Source organism: Lycium barbarum, chromosome 4, assembly GCF_019175385.1.
Source record: "Lycium barbarum isolate Lr01 chromosome 4, ASM1917538v2, whole genome shotgun sequence".
NCBI classification, from domain to species: Eukaryota; Viridiplantae; Streptophyta; class Magnoliopsida; order Solanales; family Solanaceae; genus Lycium; species Lycium barbarum.
The window spans coordinates 101973562-102000394 of NC_083340.1; the positions used below are offsets into that span (position 1 = coordinate 101973562).

General features: G+C 40.0%; 1 long non-coding RNA gene across 1 annotated transcript; it reads right to left on the bottom strand.

Moving 5' to 3' along the window:
- Positions 1 to 8467: 8467 nt before the first annotated feature.
- On the bottom strand, positions 8468 to 26420 carry LOC132638493 (uncharacterized). Its single transcript, XR_009581766.1, has 3 exons — positions 26313 to 26420; positions 25174 to 25220; positions 8468 to 8935 (listed from the first exon to the last, which is right to left on the bottom strand). It is a non-coding gene; the product is annotated as an uncharacterized LOC132638493 (long non-coding RNA).
- Between the last annotated feature and the right edge of the window lie 413 nt (positions 26421 to 26833).

The following is a 26833-nucleotide window of genomic DNA, read 5'->3' on the forward strand; positions in this document are numbered from 1 at the left end:
ACCAGAAACTTTGGCCTGCATGCATGGTGATTTACGACCATGGTTTACGGGCCGTAAATCACTTTACGGTCCGTCCACCAGGTCGTATTATACCTCTTCCTCAGCTGGCAGAAAGTTGAAGTTTTGTATGCCAGTTTACGACCTGGCAGTTTACGGTCCGTATTTGCACTTTACGACCACTGGCAGAAAGCTGAAGCTTTTGCATGGCAGTTTATGACTGCCAGTTTACGGACCGTATTGCACTTTACGGTCCGTATTTTGCAATATATGACCACTGGGCAGTTTTGCCAACTTTCAATTTTTCTCATTTCTCGACTTTTCATTCTAAACATCCACATCCCTTTACATACATTTCCCATGAAACATTATACACTCGCACTCCTCGCACACCTCATTAGTTCATTTACTTGCGTACCAACGGGAAATTTTCCGAGGTGTAACATTCCCGTATCATCATATCATCATGGCATCATATCATCATATACATATACATATAACGTATCCCGGCCCTCTAGTGAGGGACTTAGTGAGCAATGCAGAGGAGTGCGCACGAAAACGTATCCTGGCCCGGGACTCAGTGAAAGACATATTGAGGCATGCACGAGCAGAGTAGTGATAAACCATATGCAAATAAATCAATTTTTAAGACTCGATAGGTAAGTAGAATAATCGACACTTGAAGGATCATAAACACGTTTCGAGTCAATCCGAGTTAGCATAAGAAAGTTTTGGACGTTATTCATTACAGAAATCTCTATGAACATATCAAAGCGATCCGAGACCTCTTGTGAAAGTTAGGGACATTAATCCTTATGAAACCTTTTTAGGAACAGGAACTCTTTATGCTTTTCTCGTTTTTCAATCATACAATAAGCTCGACTATATTAAGCATGCTTATGTCAAGAAGTGAATAAGAATCGTAAACAAGCTCGGAACTAAAGAATAGAGTTACCCCAAGATGCGTGTCATACCTTACTTAGCTGTAGGACATGCCAAAAGAAAGAAAGAGTAAGCCTTACATACCTGCTCCACCTCCTATTAGTTACGCTTATTTGTCTAAGCTCGCTAGTCTACATTCAAGAGGATTTACACAATCATTAGACTCATCGTTATACGCTTGTCTTAATCCTTCAAATAAATTCATTTATAATCTGCCGAAATTTCGGCAGCATTTCCCCTGTTTATATGCCTAGCACAAAATTACAATTCAGCAACCAATCAACAACAACAATAATACCAACATCAACGTATGCCATAAAATAGCCCGCACACTGCTTTCTAGATTTCTCAACCCACCAAATTTGCGATATAGCTGTTTAATAATTTATTTCCGTAAAGAAGCCAGAATTAACACTAACAACATCAATAACAACATCCTCCACATTTTACAAGTTAAATGCATTTATTTTCATCCAAAATTCCCTTCAGATCTCGTTCCATGATTCACAACGCCAACAAACGAATTTATCGGGCTATTCTCTCCGTGCTAATCCGTTAAAACTCTAAATAAACTCATTAACAATGAAAAGGAACCTTAATCATACCTTAAGCATGCGACCACCACGTTATAACTCTTCTCCTTAGTTGATTTTTAGCTCAAATTGAAGACAACGCAGCGTACAACACTTTTCTCTTTATGGGCTTCGGGATTCGGGACTCATATTTTGATTAAAATCGGTTTTTCTTCACTCTAAGGCTCTTCTCTCTTTCTCTCTCCAGAATTTTCTGGTGTTTTGGTATGAAAATTGAGGAGAAAAGGGCTGATATTTCACTTAAATAGACATGGGTCATTGGCCTAACCCGGTTGGGCCCGGATTGGGCCTAGCCCACTGACCTTTCTGCCTTAAAACGTCTGTATCTCCTTATCCCGACTTCACCTATGGATCCAAGACCTATGGTCTGAAAAATAATTCAATTCTCTACAACTTTAATTCTGGGAGTTTTCCCAAATTCCCAAACACCGATGGGGTTATGGCCTCCCGAAGTCAGATTACCCAAAAACGTAACTTAAAAAATATTTGTTTGGAGGGCTCCCACTTTGATTTGGCTCAAGGGTCCTTCTTGAGTTGTGTTAACTTCACATATGTGATTCATATAACTTGTTTCGTGTTCTAAAAAAAATATCAATGTGTGGGCCCCACCTCCGCTTACGAATAACCGACGTGCAAGAATACGAAATATAATACTATCAACGTGATTATCAATGTTTGAGGGAGCACGTGTCACGCTCAGGCTCTGAAAATGTGGGGTATAACACAATCTGTCTTTCAGCTCTTGGAAACTGTGCTCACAAGCATCATTCCACTGAAATTTGGCTGACTTCTGGGTTAGCTTAGTCAATGGAGCTGAAATAGATGAGAAGCCCTCTACGAATCTTCTATAATAACCTGCCAACCCCAGAAAAGTACGGACTTCTGTAGGCGTCGTAGGCCTTGGCCAAGTCTTCACAGCTTCAATTTTCTGAGTGTCGACTCGAATGCCATCATCTGAAATAACATGGCCCAGAAATGTTACAGAATTTAGCCAGAACTCGCACTTTGAAAATTTTGCATACAATTCTCGGGCTCGAAGAATGCCAAGAACAATTCGCAAATGATCTGCATGTTTTGATTCCGTACGTGAATACACCAGAATATCATCAATAAATACTATCACAAATAAGTCCAAGAGAGGCCTAAATACATTGTTCATCAAATTCATAAACACGGCCGGAGCATTGGTCAGCCCAAACGACATCACTCGTAATTCATAATGGCCATTTCTCGTTCTGAAAGCTGTTTTGGGAATATCCGCTTCTCTAACTCTCACTTGATGGTAACCCGACCTCAAATCTATTTTAGAAAACCACTTGGCACCTTGCAATTGGTCGAATAAGTCATCAATCCTTGGAAGAGGATATTTGTTCTTTATTGTCACTTTGTTCAATTGCCTATAATCGATGCACATTCGTAGAGAACCGTCTTTCTTTCTCACGAACAAGACTGGTGCTCCCCACGGTGATGAACTAGGCTTAATAAACCCCTTTTCGAGCAAATCTTTCAACTACACCTTTAGCTCCTTCAATTCTGCCAGAGCCATTCGATAAGGATGAATAGAAATAGGCTTGGTATCCGACAACACATCAATGGTGAAGTCAATTTCTCTTTCTGGAGGAAGACCTGGAGTTCGTCTGGAAACACATCTGGGAATTCATTCACGACCGGAACTGATTGGAAAGTTGGTGGCTTTGACTCGGTGTCATGAACCCGAACTAAGTGATAATATAAACCTTGGCTATCATCTTCCTTTCCTTAAGGTAGGAAATAAACCTACCTTTTGGAGATGCTGCATTACCCATCCATTCAACCACGGGCTCTCCCGAAAATTGAAATCGAACTACTTTCATTCGGAAATCAACATTAGCATAACACGATGCCAACCAATCCATGCCCATAATTACATCGAAATCTAACATTTCCAACTCAATCAAATCAGCCGCGGTTTGGCGATCACATATCACAACTAAACAATTTTTATACACTTGTCTTGCTATCACGTGATCACCAGCCGGAGTAGACACCTCAAAAAGTTTGATTGGCTCAGGTTTCACGCCAATACAACCAGCAACATATGGAGTAATACAAGAAAGAGTAGAACCCAGATCTATTAGTGCATATATATCACGGGAGAATATAGACAATATACCTGTAACCACATCCGGGGAGGACTCAAGATCCTGTTGTCCGGCTAAAGCATATACACGGGGCTGAGTGGCACCAGATGTAGATGCTGCCTCTCTGCCTCTACCTCGGCCGGCTGACATCTGGGGAGTCTGCCCTACCGGGCGCACTGAGGAAGAACCAGCCGCTGAACCTGTAGGCTGAACCCCAACTCTACCACTCATCGACGGGCAATCTCTCATCATGTGCCCAACCTGGCCACAAGTATAACAAGCATCCGAACCCTGGCGACACTGTCTGGAATGTAATCTACCGTACTGGCTGCATCGCGGTACTGGGGTCTCCTCTGGCTATAATTTTCTCTGAACTGGGAATCTGAGGCCCTCGAACTTTAGCCCTGTCCTGAACGGAAGGAGCGATCAAATCTCCTACCTGTGAATCGAGGAGGTGCACTAGTCACCGACTGGCCTGAGTACCTAGAATATGTCTGTCTTGATCCCCCTCTGTAATCACTGCCTGTTCCCATAGATCTGGCCCCCTTACCTTGCCTTCTATCACTATCACGATCACTTCTTTGTGGTTGTTGTCACCCCTCTAAATTCTGAGCATGAGCCTGTATCCGGGAAATATCCATCCCATCTTGTAAGGACGCTGTAAAAAAATCTCTGAATAAATGTGGCCCTAGGCCACTTACAAATCTATGTACTCGATCTCCCATGTCGGCCACCATAGCCGGGGCATATCTAGCCAAAGAATTAAATTGCATGCTATACTCCCGGGCACTCATACTTTCTTGCCTCAAATTTAGAAATCTATCTGCTCTAGCTCGGCGGACCTTGGGTGGCAAATAGTGACGAATAAAAGCATCCACGAATTCCTGCCAAACCGGAGGAGGCGCATTTTATCCTCTTGATAATAGCTAGTTATTATACCATAAAACTGCCATATCCCGGAATCTATAAGATGCCAACTCCACGGATTCAGTTTCGGAGGCGTGGACAATCTTCAATGTCCTCAACACCTCATCTATGAAACCTTGCGGGTCTTCATCCGGTTTTGACCCGAAGAACTCTGGAGGATTTAGACTCATAAAATCACGGGCTTTGGCACTTGCTGCCCGATCACTTGAGCACACATTTTGTCGTTGTGCCTGAGCGGCAACCAATTGTGTCAATAGATGTATGGCCTCGGTCATTTGCTGACCTGTAGCAACCGGTGGAGGACTTGGAGATGGAGCTCCTCCTTGTCCTTCCACATTAGGCGGGGTAGAAGAAGGATTAGACAAGGAATCTTTATGTGATTCGCCATCTTCTACATTCATCGGAGGCTTTCTTTCTACCCGCCTCTTTGCCGTAGTCTTGCCCTTCTGGGCGGCTATAGGTTTTCCCTTTGGCGGCATTTTGATATCACAACACACTATTAGGGAGAGTAAAATCTTATACATGGCTCTATCGCACGATCTCATAGGAGAAAGATGGTCATTTTTCCTAAATGCCCTGTAGCCTTTTGTTTATTGATGTGGCGTCAAACACACCATAAACAAAACTCTACTAGACACAGCTCGCAGACACTTCCTAGGACTGAACCGCTCTGATACCACTTTTGTCATGACCAACTAGGGGCCGTGATGGGTACCCGGGGCTAGCCACCGAGTACCACTCGTTCTACTACTCATCATACTCATTTAATGCTCTTTTATCAATTTATACTCGGGACATAAGGAAATCATCTTTTCATTTGAGAACGTAAAATACTTTTATATACATAGGCCTCTCGGCTATCAAAATAATACATATATATATATATATATATATATATATATATATATATATACGTAGTAATAACCTCGTGAGACCATCAAACCCACGCTGCGCATCTACGAGCCTCTACTGGAGTGCTAAACATAAGGACGGGACAAGACCCCGTCATGCCCAAAATACATATATATATGACTATACACAAGAGAATCATCAGAAGCACCTCCGAACAGAGGAGTGCTTTCAATCAGCTGACAGCTACTACTGGTCTGGGCCGAGCTCTCCTCCTTGTCTACCTGTGGGTATGAACACAACTTCCAAAGAAAACGGACGTCAGTACGAACATTGTACTGAGTATGAGAGGCATAAACAATGAAATAAGGCAATGATATAAAAGAAATGTCAATATGGAATAACTGTATCTGACTGTCAAGTGTAAAAGAAATAGTGCTTGCTGGCTTACTCATAATCATCATCATGTCATGTACGCATAAATATATAAACTGCCCATCCATATAGGATTGGTGTGATAATCATAACATCAGCATGCGTCCAGGCCTCCCGTGTCCGGGGTATCATCTCATGCCGCCCACTATTGGTGTCTGCCCATGCCATTTGGCCATGGTGTATCGTGTAGCTGCCCGCCTTGGCGGTGAATGCCCCGGCCAAATAGGTGCGGTGTTATATAATCATCATACATGCTCATCATAATATGCTTATCGTAACATACTTATCATAATACATGCATAAGGCTTAAAAACAACTTTACTTTATCGGGGTCATGTAAGGTCGTGATCCCCCGATTTCATTATGGAGCAATTATTGACATTCTGCCTCACCTTGAAGGAAGTAGCATATAAGGTGAGTGTAAACAATATATATCATCATTATCATTATAGGACTTATGACGTATCTCTTATCTTATATAGTTACTCACATACATAGGCTTTTAGCATTCCGAAATATAGGAGCTTACGAAGAGGAAAGAAAATCAAGCTAGAAGATTCATGCCATTAGAAAGAGAGGACTAGCCTCACATACCTTTGACGTTTAACTATGCTATCGCTTGCTTGTTCTCTTTTGATATCACGTTTCTACCTTCGAGAGAGAATTCGCACTACGTTAGTTAATTCGACTATAAGAACGCGCTACTATTTCTAGGGAAAATTGGGCATTACTTCCTTTGGTTATACTACTTTTCCCATATTCTATATCGACTCCCACACGCTCACAACAACATTCACAATATCGCAATCAACAATCATCATTTATATACATTGACCGCAATCCACCATTTCTCTTCAATTTCTCCACATTTATGGTTATAGCTTACTATCGCGTTTCCTCATATGTAATACTTATTTCATGGTCTAAATTTCATTTATAACGTATTCATAATCACAACACTCCAACATTCATAACTCAACCCAACTACCACCCAACCATGACACTATTCACTCATGAATGACCCATTTCCTATGTCTTTTTACAATTCAAGTAGCTTATCCTTCCAATACCTTAAACAACATGGTTTAGTCAAGAAACTTACCTTAGATGATGGTTGAACAAGCCTTGAATGGAATTACTCCTCTAGCACCAAAACCCTACTTCACTTCCTTTGGGTTTTCTTGAGAGAGATAAACTTTAGCTAGGTTTCATACACTTTGTCTCATGGATTTGGTGTTATTGATCGTGTATTTCCTTTGTTTTTCTTGTAGTGAAGAATGGAGAGAATTCTAGAGTTTTCTAGAGAGAAGTATCGTGGAAATGAAATGAATTTAATGAGCATGGGTCTCTTTTTAATGACTTAGAATTTGATCCGAAATGAACAGTAGTTGAAGTGCACAGTGGTCGTAAACCCAGTTTCCGGTCCGTATTCTAGTTTACGGGCCGTATTTCGTGGTCGTATTTAAGCATAACAAAACCAGAAAGGTATATTGTTGATCATGGTTATTTACGATCACAGTTTACGGGTTGTATTTCAATTTACGGTCCGTATTCCATGTCGTATTTAACCATTTGAACATTTAGCAGAAAGTTGAAGTTTTGTAAGTTGGAATACGACATGGTAGTTTACGGGCCGTATACCACTTTACGGTCCGTATTTCATTTTACGATCGACTGGGCCAAAGTGCAAATCTGTAACTTTCACGTCTTCAAAACCTTTAATTAGTCATTATGGAGCATAACCTATCTCTTGTTCCCATTGCCTTTGAAATCTTACTTAGGGTCGCCAAACGTCGTTCCTTCTGATTAAAACATCGTATAATCATATTCTTCGTTAGTCTATTCATTGTAAGTTCACGGGAAAATTTTTAAGGTGTAACAAAAATGCCCTGCAGCTTCCCGTTTATAAGTGTGGCGCGCTTCACACCCGTAAATAGGACTCTACCGGTCACGGCTCGTTGACACGCTCTAGGATGAACTGCTCTGATGTCACTTTTGTCACGACCCAACTAGAGGGCCATGACAGGCACATGGAGCTAACCTACCAAGTAGCTCTAAACATACATCTCATACTCATTTCTAGGTGGGCCATAAGTTAGCTCATATGCATCATACTCTGCAAGGACATGTATCACAATATAATGGCACGTTATTATGCAATCATCAGCAACCGTGCACGTAAACATAAGCCAACATGGCGGTCTAAATGATATACATCAACATATACCAATAAGGCCACAGAATATCTAAATACATACATCAATCCACGGGCCTCTACATATGGAATACAAGAATAAAAAAAGATGGGGCAAAACTCTGCTATACCCAAGTCTATGTATACAAAAGAGTAGTGCCAATAAGCTGCAGCTGTGGAACAATTGGAGCCTCTCTGAAACTCTGCTGGCAAAGCTCCTACGGATTAGGTCCGTCTACCTATCTACCTGCGGACATGAACGCAGCGTCCACACAAAGGGACGTCAGTACGAATAATTAACTGAGTATGTAAGGCGTGAATAATAACATAATAAGAGATAAGGAACATAACATAATGTCACGACCCAACCCCGTAGGCCGTGACTGGTGCCCGACCTGGACACCCGTATACATACCTATCAGATATAGCCAACTGAAACTACGAACAATATGGAACTTTACGAAAGAACTCTGAAGGTTCATAGCCTCATCATATATGTATATTCAGATACACTGTCTCCTGAGGAGTCACAACTGATCATATCATGAAATAATACGCAAGCCGACAAGGCCGCCATCACATATCAATATCATATGCAAGCCGACAAGGCTGCCATTATAGACGAACATCATACCACAGCACATCGTATAGACACAGCTGAACAGAACCCATACACAACCCACACATATGTCTACAGACCTCTAAGAGTATCAACAGTAACATATGACGGGACAGGGCCCCGCCGTACCCCTGGATAACATATACATATATATCTCACAAGATCTGTACTGAAAGTCTAAACTCCGAAACAACGGAGCTCTCCAAGATAGCTGAGTAGAAGTCCTATGCTGAAGGGTCACCAAACCGACTATCTGTACCTGCGGGCATGAAACGCAGCCCCCCCGAAGAAAGGGGGTCAGTACGGAATATGTACTGAGTATGTAAATTACGAAATTCAGTAAAGAGGATCATAACTGAAACAAAGATTACCAGAAACGAGTATGGCTTTTTAAAACATCAATACACTTGCCTTATGAAGTGAAAGTCATGCATATCAATATCATATATCATATATATAACGTGTCCCGGCTGTTACACCTCAGAAATTTTTCCGTACTTGTGTGATGAGTAGAACAATGAAGGACTTGAGTGTATGGTGTTTTACTGAGTCGGGAATGGCTAGTTTTGCATTTTTGGAAATAATAAAGTTGCAGAAAAAATTTCACCCAGTGGTCGTATTTGACACTATACGGCCCGTAAAGTGATTTACGGACCGTATAGTGCAATCTTCTTTCATTTCGTCAAAAATCTGAAGTTTCTGGTAAGTGTTGAAATGGTTAAAAACGACCCAGAATACGGCCCGTAAACCAGGTCGTAAACTGCCATGTCCACCAGCTAAACTCTCTGTTTTTGGAATGCTTGAATACGACCACGGTGGATGACCCGTAAATCAAAATACGGTCCGTAAACTGCAGTTTACGGCCACTGCTCATCCCGACAAAAATTCATTAAACATCAGCTTTTGAGTTATTAAAAGGAACTTAGGCCTCATTTTATTTCATTCTTCATTCATACAACTCAAGAACACTCTAGAACTCTCCAAATACTTCCTCCATAAGAATCCAAGAGAATCAAGGGAAAGCTAAAGATCAACAACACAAAACCTATGAAATCAAGTGCAAGAACACATCAAGGGATCATCTAAGTCAAGTAATTCCCAAGAAGGTGAAACTAGAGTTTTGTTTAAGTGAAGCAATTCAACTTAAGGATTGTTCAACCACTATCCAAGGTAAGTTTCATGATTATTCCATGTTGTTTGAAGTATTGGAAAGCTTAGACACTTGAGATGTAGAAGAACATAGAAATAGGTCATTATTGAATGAATAGTGACATGAATGAATGATAGTGGAATTGAACTACGAATATTGGAGTGTTTTGAGTACAAATACGTTATAAATGATGTTTATATCATGAAACAAGCGTTAAACGCATGAAAATGCAAGGACGAGTCATAAGGCTAATTATGAGGGAAATTGGAGAAAAATGGTGGATTTTGCTAAATGTACGTAAACGACGATTGTTGATTTCGATATGGTGAGTAATTCTATGAATGTTGGGGGTTAATATAAAACATGGAAAGTAGTATGAGCAAAGGAAGCGCTGTCCGACTTCTCCTAGAATTAGTGACGCGATCTTATAGTTAGTTTACTAATGTTGATACGAATTCTCTTATGAAGGTAACGACGTGATATCGACGGAGAACAAGCGAGCGATATCCTAGCTAAACGACCAAGGTATATGAGGCTAGTCCCTTCTTTCTGATGGCATGAATCTTGTAGCACGAAATTCCTATTCTCTTCATGAGTTCTTATAGTCCGAAAGACTAAGAGTCTAACTCCTTAATGTCTATATAAGATGAGGAATACGATATGATGATGCTAGTATAATGATGATGTTAATTATCGCTTACACTCACCTTATGTACTAGTTCCTTCAAGGTGAGGCAGAGTATAAATAGTTGTTCCATAATGGAATCGGGGGATCACGACCTTACGTCACCCCGATAGAGTAAAGTTGATCTTGAGCCTTATGCATGTATTACAATGAGATAAGTATTTTATGATGAGTATATTATTATTATGAGCATTTTATGATAAGCATGACATGAGCATTTCACACAGTGCCTAGTTGGCCGGGCAGTCACCGCCAAGGCGGGCAGCTATACGGATACAACATGACCTTCGGGCATGGGCAGACACCACTAGTGGGCGGCATGAGATGGTACCCCGGACGCGGGAGGCCTGGACGCGGGCTAATATTATTGATTATCACACCGTTCCGACATGGACGGGCAGCTTGCATATGATGCATATATGTTATGAGGATGAGTATGAGTAAGATGGCACGCATGATTTCCTTTATGATTAGCAGACAGATCCAGATATTTCATGTTGATGTTATCACTATATTGTTGATGTTTTCTTTCATTTTTTATGCTTCTCATACTCAGTACAACATTCGTACTGACGTCCTTTCTTCGGATGTTGTGTTCATGCCCACAGGCAGACAGAGAGAAGAGCTTGGCCCAGATCCTCAGTAGCAGTCAGCTGGTTGAAAGCACTCCATCGTCCGGAGGTGCTTATGACTATCCTTTTGATGTACACTCATGTATACATATTTTGGGCATGACGGAGTCTTGTTCCGTCCATGTATATACAGTATGTTAGTAGAGGCTCATAGATACGCAGTGTGGGTTAGATGGTCTGACAAGACGTTTTCATATGCGTGTATATTATTTTGATGGCCGAAAGGCAATTGTATATAAAGTATTTATGTTTGTTTAATTATGATTTTCCTACAACTGGTATGTAAATTGGTAAAAGAATATTAAATGAGCAAGATAAGTAGTAGAGTGAGCGGTGCTCGGTAACTAGCTCTGGGTACCCGTCGCAGCCCCTAGCTGGGTCGTGACAGAAGTGGTATCACAGCAGTTCGTCCTAGGAAGTGTCTACGAGCCGTGTCTAGTAGAGTCTTGTTTATGGTGTGTTGCGCGCCACACTAATAAACAAGAGGCTACAGGGAATTTAGGAAAATGACCATCCTTCTTCTCATGAAATCGTGCGATAGAGCCATGCTTAGGATTATGTTATTCCTAAAAGTGCGTTATGGTTTCAGAAAATGCTGCCAAAAGGAAAAGCTACAGCTGCCCAGAAGGGCAATGCTACGACAAAGAGGCAGGCGGAAAGAGAGCCTCCGGCAAATTTAGAGGAAAGCGAATCGCAAAGTGAGGCCGTGCCCAATGTATAAGAGCAGGGAGGAGCCTCAGCTCCGATTCCTCCACCGGGTGCTTCGGGTCAACAAGTGTCCGAGGCCATCCATTTATTGACACAATTGGTTGCCGCTCAGGCACAACGACAGGATGCGGGTCCAAGGGATCGTTCAGCTAGTACGAGAGCCCGTGCCTTTATGGCCTTAAATCCTCCGGAATTCTTTGGGTCAAAGCCAGATGAAGATCCACAAAATTTTATTGATGAGATGTTGAGGACTTTAGAGATTATCCATGCTTCCGAGACCGAATCCGTGGAGTTGGCTTCTTATAGACTCCGCGATGTGGCGGTGTTATGGTATAAGAATTGGGTGATAACAAGAGGAGAAAATGTTCCACCTCCCGTGTGGCAAGAGTTTGTAGATGCCTTTATTCGTCACTACTTGCCACCCGAAGTCCGCCGAGCTAGAGCGGACAAGTTCCTGAATTTAAAGCAAAGGGGTATGAGTGCCCGAGAGTATAGCATGCAATTCAACTCATTGGCCCGATATGCTCCGACTAAGGTGGCCGACATGGGAGACAGAATCTATAGATTTTTGAGTGGTCTGGGGCCACATTTGTACAGAGATTGTTTGACGGCCTCCTTGCAAGACGGGATGGATATTTCCCGGATACAGGCCCATGCTCAGAATCTCGAGGAACGACAACGACAGCAAAGAAGTGATCGTGATGGTGACAGAAGACAAGGTAATAGGGCTAGATCTATGGGAGAGAGCAGTGAATATAGAGAGGGATCGAGACAGACACATCCCAGGCACTCAGGTCAGTCCGCGACTAGTGCGCATCCCAGATTCTCAGACAGGAGGTTCGATCGCTCTTTCCAGTCAGGGCAGGGTCAGAGTTCGAGGGCCCCAAGTTCTCAGTATCAGGGAGATTTTAGTCAGAGGAGACCTCCAGTACCGCGGTGTAGCCAGTGTGGCAAATTACATTCCGGACGGTGTCGTCAGGGTTCGGATGCTTGCTATGCTTGCGGGCAAGTTGGTCACATGATGATAGATGGCCCCTCAGCGAGAGATAGAGCTGGGACTCAGCCTACAGGTTCAGCAGCGGGTTCTTCTTCAGCACGCCCGACAACACAGACTCCTCAGACTACAGCGGGTAGAGGCAGAGGTAGAGGGGGAGCATCTACTTCAGGTGCTGTTCAGCCCCGTGTGTATGCTTTAGCTGGGCGACAGGATCTCGAGTCTTCCCCAGATGTTGTCACAGGTACCCTGACTGTATTTTCCCGTAACGTATATGCTCTGATTGATCTAGGTTCTACCTTTTCATATATTACTCCGTATATCGCTGATTGTGTTGGGGTGAGCCCCGAGCTAATTAAACCTTTCGAAGTATTCACTCCGGTTGGTGAACCTGTAAAAGCGAGGCAAGTATATAAGAACTGTGTAGTCATTATACGTGATCGCCAGACAAAGGCTGATTTGATTGAACTTAAGATGATAGATTTTGACGTAATTATGGGTATGGACTTGTTGGCGTCATGCTATGCTAATGTTTGTTGCCAGACAAAGGTAGTTCGATTCAAATTTCCGGGAGAGCCCATACTCGAGTGGAAGGGTAATACAGTTTCCCCAAAGGGTAGGTTTATTTCCTACCTTAAGGCGAGAAAGATGATAGCCAAGGGTTATATTTGTCATCTAGTTCGGGTTCATGACACGGAAGCGGAAGTGCCAACTTTCCAGTCTGTCCCGGTAGTGAATGAATTACCAGATGTGTTTCCCGACGAGTTACCAGGCCTTCCTCCAGAAAGGGAAATCGATTTTGCTATTGATGTAGTACCCAACACCGAGCCTATTTCTATTCCTCCCTATCGAATGGCTCCAGCAGAGTTGAACGAGCTAAAGGCACAGTTGCTATTGATGTAGTACCCAACACCGGTCTTGTTCGTGCGAAGGAAAGATGGGTCGCTACGAATGTGTATCGATTATAGACAGTTGAACAGGGTGACTGTGAATAACAGATATCCCCTTCCCAGAATCGACGACTTGTTCGATCAATTACAAGGTGCTAAGTGGTTTTCTAAGATAGACCTAAGATCGGGTTATCATCAAGTGAGGATCAGAGAAGAAGACATTCCCAAGACAGCCTTCAGAACGAGGTACGGCCATTACGAGTTCCGAGTGATGTCGTTTGGGTTGACAAACGCCCCGGCGGTGTTCATGAATTTAATGAATAATGTGTTCAGGCCGTTCTTGGATATTTTTGTGATAGTGTTTATCGACGATAACCTGGTATATTCTCGCAGAGAGTCAGAACATGCAGATCATCTAAGAATTGTTCTTGGCGTTCTTCGAGATCGGGAATTGTATGCAAAGTTTTCGAAGTGCGATTTTTGGCTAAAATCCGTGGCATTTCTAGGTCATGTTATTTCAAATGATGGTATCCGAGTCGACACTAAGAAAATAGAAGCTGTGAAGACTTGGCCAAGGCCTACGACACCTACGGAAGTTCGTAGTTTTCTTGGGTTAGCAGGATATTACAGGAGATTTGTAGAGGGCTTCTCATCTATTTCAGCCCCATTGATTAAGTTAACTCAGAAGTTGGCTAAATTCCAGTGGAATGATGCCTGTGAGCGTAGCTTCCAAGAGTTGAAAAACAGGTTGACCTCAGCGCCAGTGCTAACACTTCCAGAAGGGTCCGATGGCTATGTCGTATATTGTGATGCCTCCGGTGTGGGAATAGGATGTGTATTGATGCAGCATGGGAGAGTCATTTCATATGCCTCGAGACAGTTGCGAAGGCATGAACAGAATTATCCGACTCATGATCTCGAATTGGCCGCGGTTATCCATGCCTTAAAAATATGGAGGCACTACTTGTATGGTGTACGTGTTGACATCTATACGGATCACAAAAGCCTCCAATATATTTTCAAACAGAAGGAGTTGAACCTGCGGCAAAGGCGATGGTTAGAATTACTAAAGGATTACGATGTGAACATTCTATATCATCCAGGAAAGGCGAATGTAGTGGCAGATGCACTTAGCCGCCGATCGATGGGTAGTTTATGTAGAGTTCCTTCGGAAAAACAGGAAAATGGTTCGTGAGCTCCATCAACTAGCAAGTCTCGGCGTACGTGCGACTGATTCAGGAGATGCAAGTATTAGCATCAATGACCCCACAGTTTCACCATTGAATCTAGAAGTGAAGGAACGACAATATGAGGATTGCCAGCTAAGCCATTATCGAGATCTAGCTCACAAAAAAGAAAAGTCTCCATTCGAAGTTTCCATAGAAGGGGTCCTTAGATATCGGGGCAGGTTATGTGTACCGGATGTGGCAAACTTACGCCAACGAATTTTAGAGGAAGCACATTATTCCCGGTATTCTATTCATCCAGGTGCAACCAAGATGTACCACGACCTTAAGTTGCTATATTGGTGGGATGGCATGAAGCGAGACATAGCAGGGTTTGTAGCCTAATGTCCAAATTTTCAGCAAGTGAAAGCCGAACATCAAAAGCCAGGAGGTTTATTGCAAGCAATGGAAATTCCTAAGTGGAAATGGGAAGAAATTAATCTGGATTTTGTGGTAGGATTACCCCGTACGCGAGGAAAGTATGATTCTATATGGGCGATCGTGGACAGGCTCACAAAAGCAGCTCATTTTCTCCCCGTTAGGACTACGTATTCAGCGGAAGACTATGCTAAATTGTATCTCAAGGAGATTGTATGACTTCATGGTATTTCTTTGGCCATTATCACGGATAGAGGGGCGCAGTTCACAGCCAAGTTCTGGAAGTCCTTTCAAGAAGGTCTAGGTACTCGAGTTAAGCTCAGCACGATGTTCCACCCACAGACCGACGGGCAAGCCGAGCGCACTATTCAGACCTTAGAAGATATGCTACGAGCATGTGTGCTGGACTTCGATGGTAGTTGGGACGAGCATTTGCCTCTTATTGAATTTGCCTATAATAACAGCTATCATTCGAGTATCCAAATGGCCCCGTATGAAGCCTTATATGGAAGAAAATGCAGATCTCCAATTGGATGGTTTGAAACCGGAGAAGTACAATTGATAGGCCCCGACTTGGTCCAACAAGCAGTTGAAAAGGTTAAAGTGATTCGAGACCGACTGTTAACAACTCAAAGTCGCCAAAAGTTTTATGCGGACAACCGCCGATGGGATTTAGAATTTCAAGCTAATGATTGGGTATTCTTGAAAGTATCGCCAATGAAGGGAGTAATGAGGTTCGGCAAAAAGGGGAAATTGAGTCCAAGATACATTGGACCATATCGAATCATCCGCAAGGTGGGTAGAGTAGCCTATGAATTGGATTTGCCTTCAGAGCTCGAATCTGTACACCCAGTATTCCATGTTTCGATGCTCCGCAAGTGTATTGGAGACCCCACGAGGATTGTTCCGATTGATGATGTACAAGTGACAGAGAAGTTGACATACGAAGAAGTGCCCATTTCTATTTTGGATAGACAAGTGCGAAGGCTTCGGAATAAAAAGGTTGCTTCAGTCAAAGTGTTATGGCGAAACAATAATCGGGAAGAAATGACTTGGGAAGCGGAGGAAAAGATGAAATCTATGTACCCCCATTTGTTCCAATCCCCAGAAGAGATTCAAGATGAGACGTCGACGATATGAGGTATGAATGTTTTAGTTTTATGTTTTTGGTCGTGTGTGGCCATAAATATGTTGATATTGTGATATAGCCCTGTGAGGCGATGATATTATGGGTCGTTGTGGTAAATTGGTAGTGCCAAATTACAAAGCGAACTCTGGCAAAAATTTTCTAGGATCCCCGAGTGTCGAACATTCGAGGACGAATGTTCCAAAAGGGGGGAAGAATGTTACACCTCGGAAATGTTTCCGTACTTGTCTGATGAGTAGAACAATGAAGGACTTGAGTGTATGGTGTTTTACTGAGTCGGGAATGGCTAATTTTGCATTTTTGGAAATAATAAAGTTGCAGAAAAAATTTCACCCAGTGGTCGTATATGGCACTATACGGCCCGTAAAGTGATTTACGGACCGTATAGTGCAATCGTCTTTCATTTCGTCAAAAATCTCAAGTGTCTGGTATGTGTTGAAATGGTTAAAAACGACCCAGAATACGGCCCGTAAACTGGTTTACGGACCGTAAACTGGTTTACGGGCCGTAAACCAGGTCGTAAACTGCCATGTCCACCAGCTAAACTCTCTGTTTTTGGAATGCTTAAATACGACCACGGTGGATGACCCGTAAATCAAAATACGGTCCGTAAACTGCAGTTTACGGCCACTGTTCATTCCGACAAAAATTCATTAAACATCAGCTTTTGAGTTATTAAAAGGAACTTAGGCCTCATTTTATTTCATTCTTCATTCATACAACTCAAGAACACTCTAGAACTCTCCAAATACTTCCTCCATAAGAATCCAAGAGAATCAAGGGAAAGATAAAGATCAACAACACAAAACCTATGAAATCAAGTGCAAGAACACATCAAGGGATCATCTAAGTCAAGTAATTCCTAAGAAGGTGAAACTAGGGTTTTGTTTAAGTGAAGCAATTCAACTTAAGGATTGTTCAACCACTATCCAAGGTAAGTTTCATGATTATTCCATGTTGTTTGAAGTATTGGAAAGCTTAGACACTTGAGATGTAGAAGAACATAGAAATAGGTCATTATTGAATGAATAGTGACATGAATGAATGATAGTGGAATTGAACTACGAATAATGGAGTGTTGTGAGTACAAATACGTTATAAATGATGTTTATATCATGAAACAAGAGTTAAACGCATGAAAATGCAAGGACGAGTCATAAGGCTAATTATGAGGGAAATTGGAGGAAAATGGTGGATTTTGCTAAATGTACGTAAACAACGATTGTTGATTTCGATATGGTGAGTAATGCTATAAATGTTGGGGGTTAATATAAAACATGGAAAGTAGTATGAGCAAAGGAAGCGCTGTCCGACTTCTCCTAGAATTAGCGACGCGATCTTACAGTTAGTTTACTAATGTTGATACGAATTCTCTTATGAAGGTAACGACATGATATCGATGGAGAACAAGCGAGCGATATCCTAGCTAAACGACCATGGTATGTGTGGCTAGTCCCTTCTTTCTGATGGCATGAATCTTGTAGCACGAAATTCCTATTCTCTTCATGAGTTCTTATAGTCCGAAAGGCTAAGAGTCTAACTCCTTAATGTCTATATAAGATGAGGAATACGATATGATGATGCTAGTATAATGATGATGTTAATTATCGCTTACACTCACCTTATGTACTAGTTCCTTCAAGGTGAGGCAGAGTATCAATAGTTGTTCCATAATGGAATCGGGGGATCACGACCTTACGTCACCCCAATAGAATAAAGTTGATCTTGAGCCTTATGCATGTATTACAATGAGATAAGTATTTTATGATGAGTATATTATTATTATGAGCATTTTATGATAAGCATGACATGAGCATTTCACACCGTGCCTAGTTGGCCGGGCAGCCACCGCCAAGGCGGGCAGCTATACGGATACACCATGACCTTCGGGCAGGGGCAGACACCACTAGTGGGCGGCATGAGATGGTACCCCAGACGCGGGAGGCCTGTACGCGGGCTAATATTATTGATTATCACACCGTTCCGACATGGACGGGCAGCTTGCATATGATGCATATGTGTTATGAGGATGAGTATGAGTAAGATGGCACGCATGATTTCCTTTATGATTATCAGACAGATCCAGATATTTCATGTTGATGTTATCACTATATTTTTGATGTTTTCTTTGATTTTTTATGCTTCTCATACTCAGTACAACATTCGTACTGACGTCCTTTCTTCGGACGCTGTGTTCATGCCCACAGGTAGACAGAGAGAAGAGCTTGGCCCAGATCCTCAGTAGCAGTCAGCTGGTTGAAAGCACTCCATCGTCCGGAGGTGCTTATGACTATCCTTTTGATGTACACTCATGTATACATATTTTAGGCATGACGGAGTCTTGTTCCGTCCATGTATATACAGTATGTTAGTAGAGGCTCGTAGATACGCAGTGTGGGTTAGATGGTCTCACAAGACGTTTTCATATGCGTGTATATTAGTTTGATGGCCGAAAGGCAATTGTATATAAAGTATTTATGTTTGTTTAATTATGATTTTCCTACAACTGGTATGTAAATTGGTAAAAGAATATTAAATGAGCAAGATAAGTAGTAGAGTGAGCGGTGCTCGGTAACTAGCTCCGGGTACCCATCGCGACCCCTAGCTGGGTCTTGACACCGGCCCTCTAGTGATGGACTCGGTGAATAAAGTCATCATATGCCCTCTTGGCCTCCATAACATATCATCATATCATCATATCATCATATACATATATAACGTGTCCCGGCCCTCTAGTGAGGGACTCGGTGAATAATGCAGTGAAACTGTGCACGAAAACATGTCCTAGCCCGGGACTCAGTGAAAGATATATTGAGGCATGCACGAGCAGAGTAGTGAGAAGCCATATGCAATTTAAATCATATCTGAGATTCAATGGAATAATAAAAACGAATTATCGTTTGAAAATCAAGACAATAGTCATATCAAATACCTTTCGAATGTCACAGTGGACCATATCAAAATAGAACTCCTGGAATCATGTATACTTATCAAGATATAATAATAGCTTCTGGAAATCAATAACAGTAGACATCCTAGTGGCTCTAAGAGTAAGAACTTCTTTGGAATCATATACATATCGTCTATTCGTTTCATAAGGATCGTGCCAAAAAGAAAGAAGGGATAGCTTTACATACCTTTTATAGGTTAACCGTAACTAAGTTCGCTTCGTTGCCCCTTTAGCCTATTTAATATGAAAGTAACACTGTTATTAGTAAACTATACTTTCTAGCTTATAAATCTACAACCCATCACTTATAGGAACCATTCTTTAGTTCATACTTTCATGATTAGGATTTTGGTTAGTTAAGAACTTAACGGAAATCGGGCAGCATTTCCTCTATATAACTCGTCTAATCCGAACTTCCAATTAATCTTCGATTATCACCACAATTAATTCCTTACTCTTCCACTGATCTTCATGGCATAGCAAAACAACACATAACCTATTTATACAATTATTACAAATTGAACCCATAGTTTTCGATCACCATCCTGTGATCTTAATAAAAACTAACCTTGAGCTCAAAGATCTGATGCCAAATTTGGGAAAACTCCACTACAACACTTAATCTACGAAGAAAGTCCTTTTGCACGTCAAAGTGAGTTATCCTCTTTCTCTCTTTCTTGGTATATGTGAATGTAATTCTGCTATTACCTACTTCGACAACATAACTTTGTATGTATAACTTAGTCATGAAGTATCAGTAAATAAAATGTTGTAAAGCTGGCCAAGTCACGTGTTGACATTAGGTGACTCCCATCCAAAAGACTGCCACCTAACAACTCTTCAATAAATGATATATAAACCCCTGTAGCACAATTTCCCATTAGACTACATAGTTGATATCCATAGGTACAATGTAATATATAAAGAAGTGGTCATATTTATTCAACAAGACAATCTACTAATGAATTAAATATATATATATATATATATATATATATATATATATATATATATATATGTGTGTGTATAAGAAAAAGATGGTGAACTAAACTCCAAAGAAATACTTGGCTGGTGAACTAACGTGTAGAAGTATAATATTTTGATAATTTCATAATAATCCACTTCGAAAATTCCTATCACAACTAAATTAAAAGTATCACATAAAAATTAACACATACTAGTACATTTCATATCAAACTAGAATTAAATCCACCTTTAGATCACTCTCAATACAGCCCAAAATTACAATATTGACTCAATGACTTATCCGATTCCCCGCATTTAATGTCGTAGTTCCCATCTCTCAATTTAACTATGACCTGGACGAATTTAAATATATCTAGTAGAGGAGAATTCTTACCTTATATTCCAAGAAATAATCTTCTTCCACCTTACTTCACTACGAAGAAGCCCGAATTTAACAATGCGATAAAAGAAACAACGAGATCAAAGCGGTGCGAAAAAAAATCTGTTTGCTGTTCTTGAGAGGGATTACATTTCCTTTCTTTCTTGAGATGAAGAAGACGTTGCTGTTTCTTCAACATAAAACGTTGACACTCTTTTTAGAATTAAAATTTGTTGCTGCTTGCTAAAAGTATATGTGCAGCAAACATGCATTGTTAAGAGAATTGTGACTAAATTAGTATAGGACACATAATTAACTCCTGTCCTTACACGTAGGGCCCTATGGCCCACCACTTAGGAAAATGTATTTCTATCATTAAAACTTATCCCCCCAACAGACCCTATATGGCATTAGTCATTTATTTGTTTCCTTGTAATGCATACACGTGGTCATGCCAATACATTTGTCCCTTTATTCCTTTTTATGAAACTTGCTTACTTTCTCGTGCAATTTAATTCCTTGCTTACAATTTATTTAAACAAAGACCACTTTTAATACACTTCGTATACTCATTATCATAATCATGTGGTAGAACTTTAGTCCATAGCCTCTTTCGCCATACATAAAATATTATTTGCAACCATCGTCGTCTCACTTTACCGTCTTAATTAATTTCGGGGCTTCATTCTTTTATACACGATGTTCTTGACTTCCACGCTAGAATGTGACCAAATCTTCCGAGCTCGAGTAAATTTTCTCATATTGGACGTTCCAATTTCCTAGTCCAAAAATACGGGGTATCATAGCTTGGACCATTTTTTATTCAAATAAATTTCGAACCTTGACAAAATTTATTTTCTTCAATTTGTTTAACTTCTAATCCTTATGATACATCTGTACTCACTCTAACCACCTATAAGCTTGGGAGGATAACCTCGTTTCTGTTACTAATGTCATTTAACTCGCACACTCTCCAACGCATGAAAACACGGGATGTAACATCCTTCCCCCCTTTAGAACATTCGTCCTCGAATGTTAAACTAGTCCTGTAAGTATACTGGTTATGGTGATCTCATAATGAATCAGTTGTAACTCGAACTCATCTATCGTGCTCTGCCTCTCATTACTTATCCTAATGCCATTCTCCACTTGACATCTGTTAATATTGAATTTCCAAAGAAAGTGGTCATAATTCAACTACTTTCATAATTGACTGCAACTTACTATCTCCATCTATACTTGAAGCTTACGTCGAGTTTTCTTGTTTGGAGTTATCTTTCTAACCCTTTGACATGCATTATCTTAAAACTCCCTTTGAGTAGTTGAAAACGAGGTTCCTTCTTAGTAATGAATCTCTATTGTAATACTTCCTTGACACCTCAGGAATATCCTTTCAAGAGAGATAAGTAAGTCACTCTCCTCATATGATTCTCCTTGATACTTGAACTCGTCGATCCCCTTTCTTTTTGCCTCAACTAATCTAGAACCCTTTCATCCATCGTATAGTCATTACCTCCATACCTACATTATTAAATCAACCATATAAATCATTTGTTACATACTGATACCATGTCATCTCTTACCCTCTCGTGATTACGTAATAGTCAGGAAACTTTCTCTTATCATTGGAATCCTCTTCGAGTGTCTCTTCTCGTTTAACTTATATCTGAACAAAGGTTATGACACATGATGTATCATCTTAAGGGGTTGTAAATCCCATGTCAATCATGTCCCGTACTGGATCTCTCGAGAGCACTCTTTTGAAGTAAATACTCGTATCACTTATATAGGTAGTTTTTTTTTCCTATCGAGTGACACTTATATATGTAGTTTTTCCTATAGCACCCTTATCATCACATTGAGGTAAATACCTCTTTCTGGTCACCTGCCCGTTTTTCAAATCTATTTCACAGTTCGCCTTACTTTACGAAGTACTACCTTGAACTTTTCGTCCTTCGGTCCATACCTTTTTTTCATTTCATCTTTACGTCTCTGCTTGACATATTACCTCATAAAGCCAAAGACCAATTTCTCTTTGTTGTCTAATGTTTATAACTCTTTCACCGTAGGATAGATGCTCTCACACTCTTTTCTGTATTTGCATCTCTGTACCTAAATTTCCCTCCTTCCATATGCGTCCATATCATGTCTTTTTCAATTTCTGTCTTGTGTTATTATTCTTTTCATGTAGCTATTATTTCTATTCCTTTATATCATTCTTTTGTCAACATCTTACATTTGCTTTTTGTTTCTTTCATTTTCTCAGTTTCTGTCTCTCTCACTATCTTTTGTCATTATACTAGTTCCTTATATCACATACATTAAATCAACCATTTTATTTCTTTTTTTTTGTCAACCCCTATTTTGTTTGTAAGTCACTTTGTCTATCTAACACACTGTATGTCTGTATTCTTTCCTCTTCTCTAGTTCTCGTGTCTTATCTATACACTGTTTGTTTTACTGTAATTGTCAAAAATATCATAAATCTAATATTCATTATATATTTTCTCTATAGTAATTTTCATCCTATTCGTGATTTTTGTTGTTTTTCACCCACACCTTTTTATTATAGTCTGTATCATGTTTCTTACGATTATTTCTGTACTATCTCATCATCAATATTATATAATAAGTCTTTTCATCAATTGCTATTTTTACGTCTTTATTTACTTGCTGCTATTACACGTATCATTACCTCTATTTATTTGCTATGTTTTTTTTTTGTCACTTTCTATCCTTTATAAGTTATTTTCTCCCTTTTCTCTCTAGTATTTCTTTCACTATTGACGCCTTTCTTTATCCCCGTTACTAATCACTGTTCCTCATCCTACTTCTTCATTTTCTATGTCAATTTTTTTTTAAATTAAATCATTTTACTACGTACATAACAACCTTTAATGTTCTTCTCATATTTTTCACACTAAAAAATTATCTATCTATTTTTGTAATACTAATGTTTTTCTTGCTGTTGTCATGTACATTCTTATATACATTTAATTTCAATTTTGGTTAAAATAATTTTTTAAGTAATAGGAAAGCAACAAAAGTGGCGGGGGCTAGACCAATACCTGTACAAATGAAATTTAAGAATGAGAACATGTGCTTAATTCATTTTATATGTAAAACTAATAAACTAAAATAATAACCAAGTCACTACATGCCGTGATACATGACATAACATTCACATTGTCCAGAGATACAGTTATTGATTTCCAGAAGCTATTTTATTATATCTTGATAAGTATACATGATTCCAGGAGTTCTATTTTGATATGGTCCACTGTAACATTCGAAAGGTATTTGATATGACTGTTGTCTTGATTTTCAAACGATAATTCATTTTGATTATTCCATTGAGTCACAAATATGATTTAAATTGCATATGGCTTCTCACTACTCTGCTCGTGCATGCCTCAATATATCATTCACTGAGTCCCGGGCCAGGACATGTTTTCGTGCACAGTTTCACTGCATTGTTCACCGAGTCCCTCACTAGAGGGCCGGGACACGTTATATATGTATATGATGATATGATGATGTGATGATATGATGATATGATGATATGAGGATATGTTATGGAGTCCAGGAGGGCATATGATGACTTTATTCACCGAGTCCCTCACTAGAGGGCCGGGACACGTTATATATATGATATATGATATTGATATGCATGACTTTCACTTCACAAGGCAAGTGTATTGATGTTTTAAAAAGCCATACTCGTTTCTGGTAATCTTTGTTTCAGTTATGATCCTCTTTACTGAATTTCATAATTTACATACTCAGTACATATTCCGTACTGACCCCCTTTCTTCGGGGGGGTTGCGTTTCATGCCCGCAGGTACAGATAGTCGGTTTGGTGACCCTTCAGCGTAGGACTTCTACTCAGCTATCTTGGAGAGCTCTGTTGTTTCGGAGTTTAGACTTTCAGTACAGATCTTGTGAGATATATATGTATATGTTATCCAGGGGTACGGCGGGGCCCTGTCCCTTCATATGTTACTGTTGATACTCTTAGAGGTCTGTAGACATATGTGTGGGTTGTGTATGGGTTCTGTTCAGCTGTGTCTATACGATGTGTTGTGGTATGATGTTCGTCTATAGTGGCAGCCCTGTCGGCTTGCCTATGATATTGATATGTGATGGTGGCCTTGTCAGATTGCGTATTATTTCATGATATGATCAGTTGTGACTCCTCAGGAGACAGTGTATCTGAATATACATATATGATGAGGCTATGAACCTTCAGAGTTCTTTCATAACGTTCCATATTGTTCGTAGTTTCAGTTGGCTATATCTGATAGGTATGTATACGGGTGTCCAGGTCGGGCACCAGTCACGGCCTACGGGGTTGGGTCGTGACAAAAAGAAAGAAGGGATAGCTTTACATACCTTTTATAGGTTAACCGTAACCAAGTTCGCTTCGTCGCCCCTTTAGCCTATTTAATATGAAAGTAACACTGTTATTAGTAAACTATACTTTCTAGCTTATAAATCTACAACCCATCACTTATAGGAACCATTCTTTAGTTCATACTTTCATGATTAGGATTTTGGTTAGTTAAGAACTTAACGGAAATCGGGCAGCATTTCCTCTATATAACTCGTCTAATCCGAACTTCCAATTAATCTTCGATTATCACCACAATTAATTCCTTACTCTTCCACTGATCTTCATGGCATAGCAAAACAACACATAACCTATTTATACAATTATTACAAATTGAACCCATAGTTTTCGATCACCATCCTGTGATCTTAATAAAAACTAACCTTGAGCTCAAAGATCTGATGCCAAATTTGGGAAAACTCCACTACAACACTTAATCTACGAAGAAAGTCCTTTTGCACGTCAAAGTGAGTTATCCTCTTTCTCTCTTTCTTGGTATATGTGAATGTAATTCTGCTATTACCTACTTCGACAACATAACTTTGTATGTATAACTTAGTCATGAAGTATCAGTAAATAAAATGTTGTAAAGCTGGCCAAGTCACGTGTTGACATTAGGTGACTCCTATCCAAAAGACTGCCACCTAATAACTCTTCAATAAATGATATATAAACCCCTGTAGCACAATTTCCCATTAGACTATATTGTTGATATCCATAGGTACAATGTAATATATAAAGAAGTGGTCATATTTATTCAACAAGACAATCTACTAATGAATTAAATATATATATATATATATATATATATATATATGATGGTGAACTAAACTCCAAAGATTTACTTGGCTGGTGAACTAACGTGTAGAAGTATAATATTTTGATAATTTCTTAATAATCCACTTTGAAAATTCCTATCAAAACTAAATTAAAGGTATCACATAAAAACTAACACATACTAGTACATTTCATATCAAACTAGAATTAAATCCACCTATAGATCACTCTCAATACAGCCCAAAATTACAATATTGACTCAATGACTTATCCGATTCCCCACATTTAATGTCGTAGTTTCCATCTCTCAATTTCACTATGACCTGGACGAATTTAAATATATCTAGTAGAGGAGAATTCTTACCTTATATTCCAAGAAATAATCTTCTTCCACCTTACTTCACTACGAAGAAGCCCGAATTTAACAATGCGATAAAAGAATCAACGAGATCAAAGCGGTGTGAAAAAAAAAAATCGTTTGCTGTTCTTGAGAGGGATTACATTTCCTTTCTTTCTTGAGATGAAGAAGACGTTGCTGTTTCTTCAACATAAAACGTTGACACTCTTTTTAGAATTAAAATTTGTTGTTGCTTGGTAAAAGTATACGTGCAGCAAACATGCATTGTTAAGAGAATTGTGACTAAATTAGTATAGGACACATAATTAACTCATGTCCTTACACGTAGGGTCCTATGGCCCACCACTTAGGAAAATGTATTGCTATCATTAAAAATTATCCCTCAACAGACCCTATATGGCATTAGTCATTTATTTGTTTCCTTGTAATGCATACACGTGGTCATGCCAATACATTTGTCCCTTTATTCCTTTTTATGAAACTTGCTTACTTTCTCGTGCAATTTAATTCCTTGCTTCCAATTTATT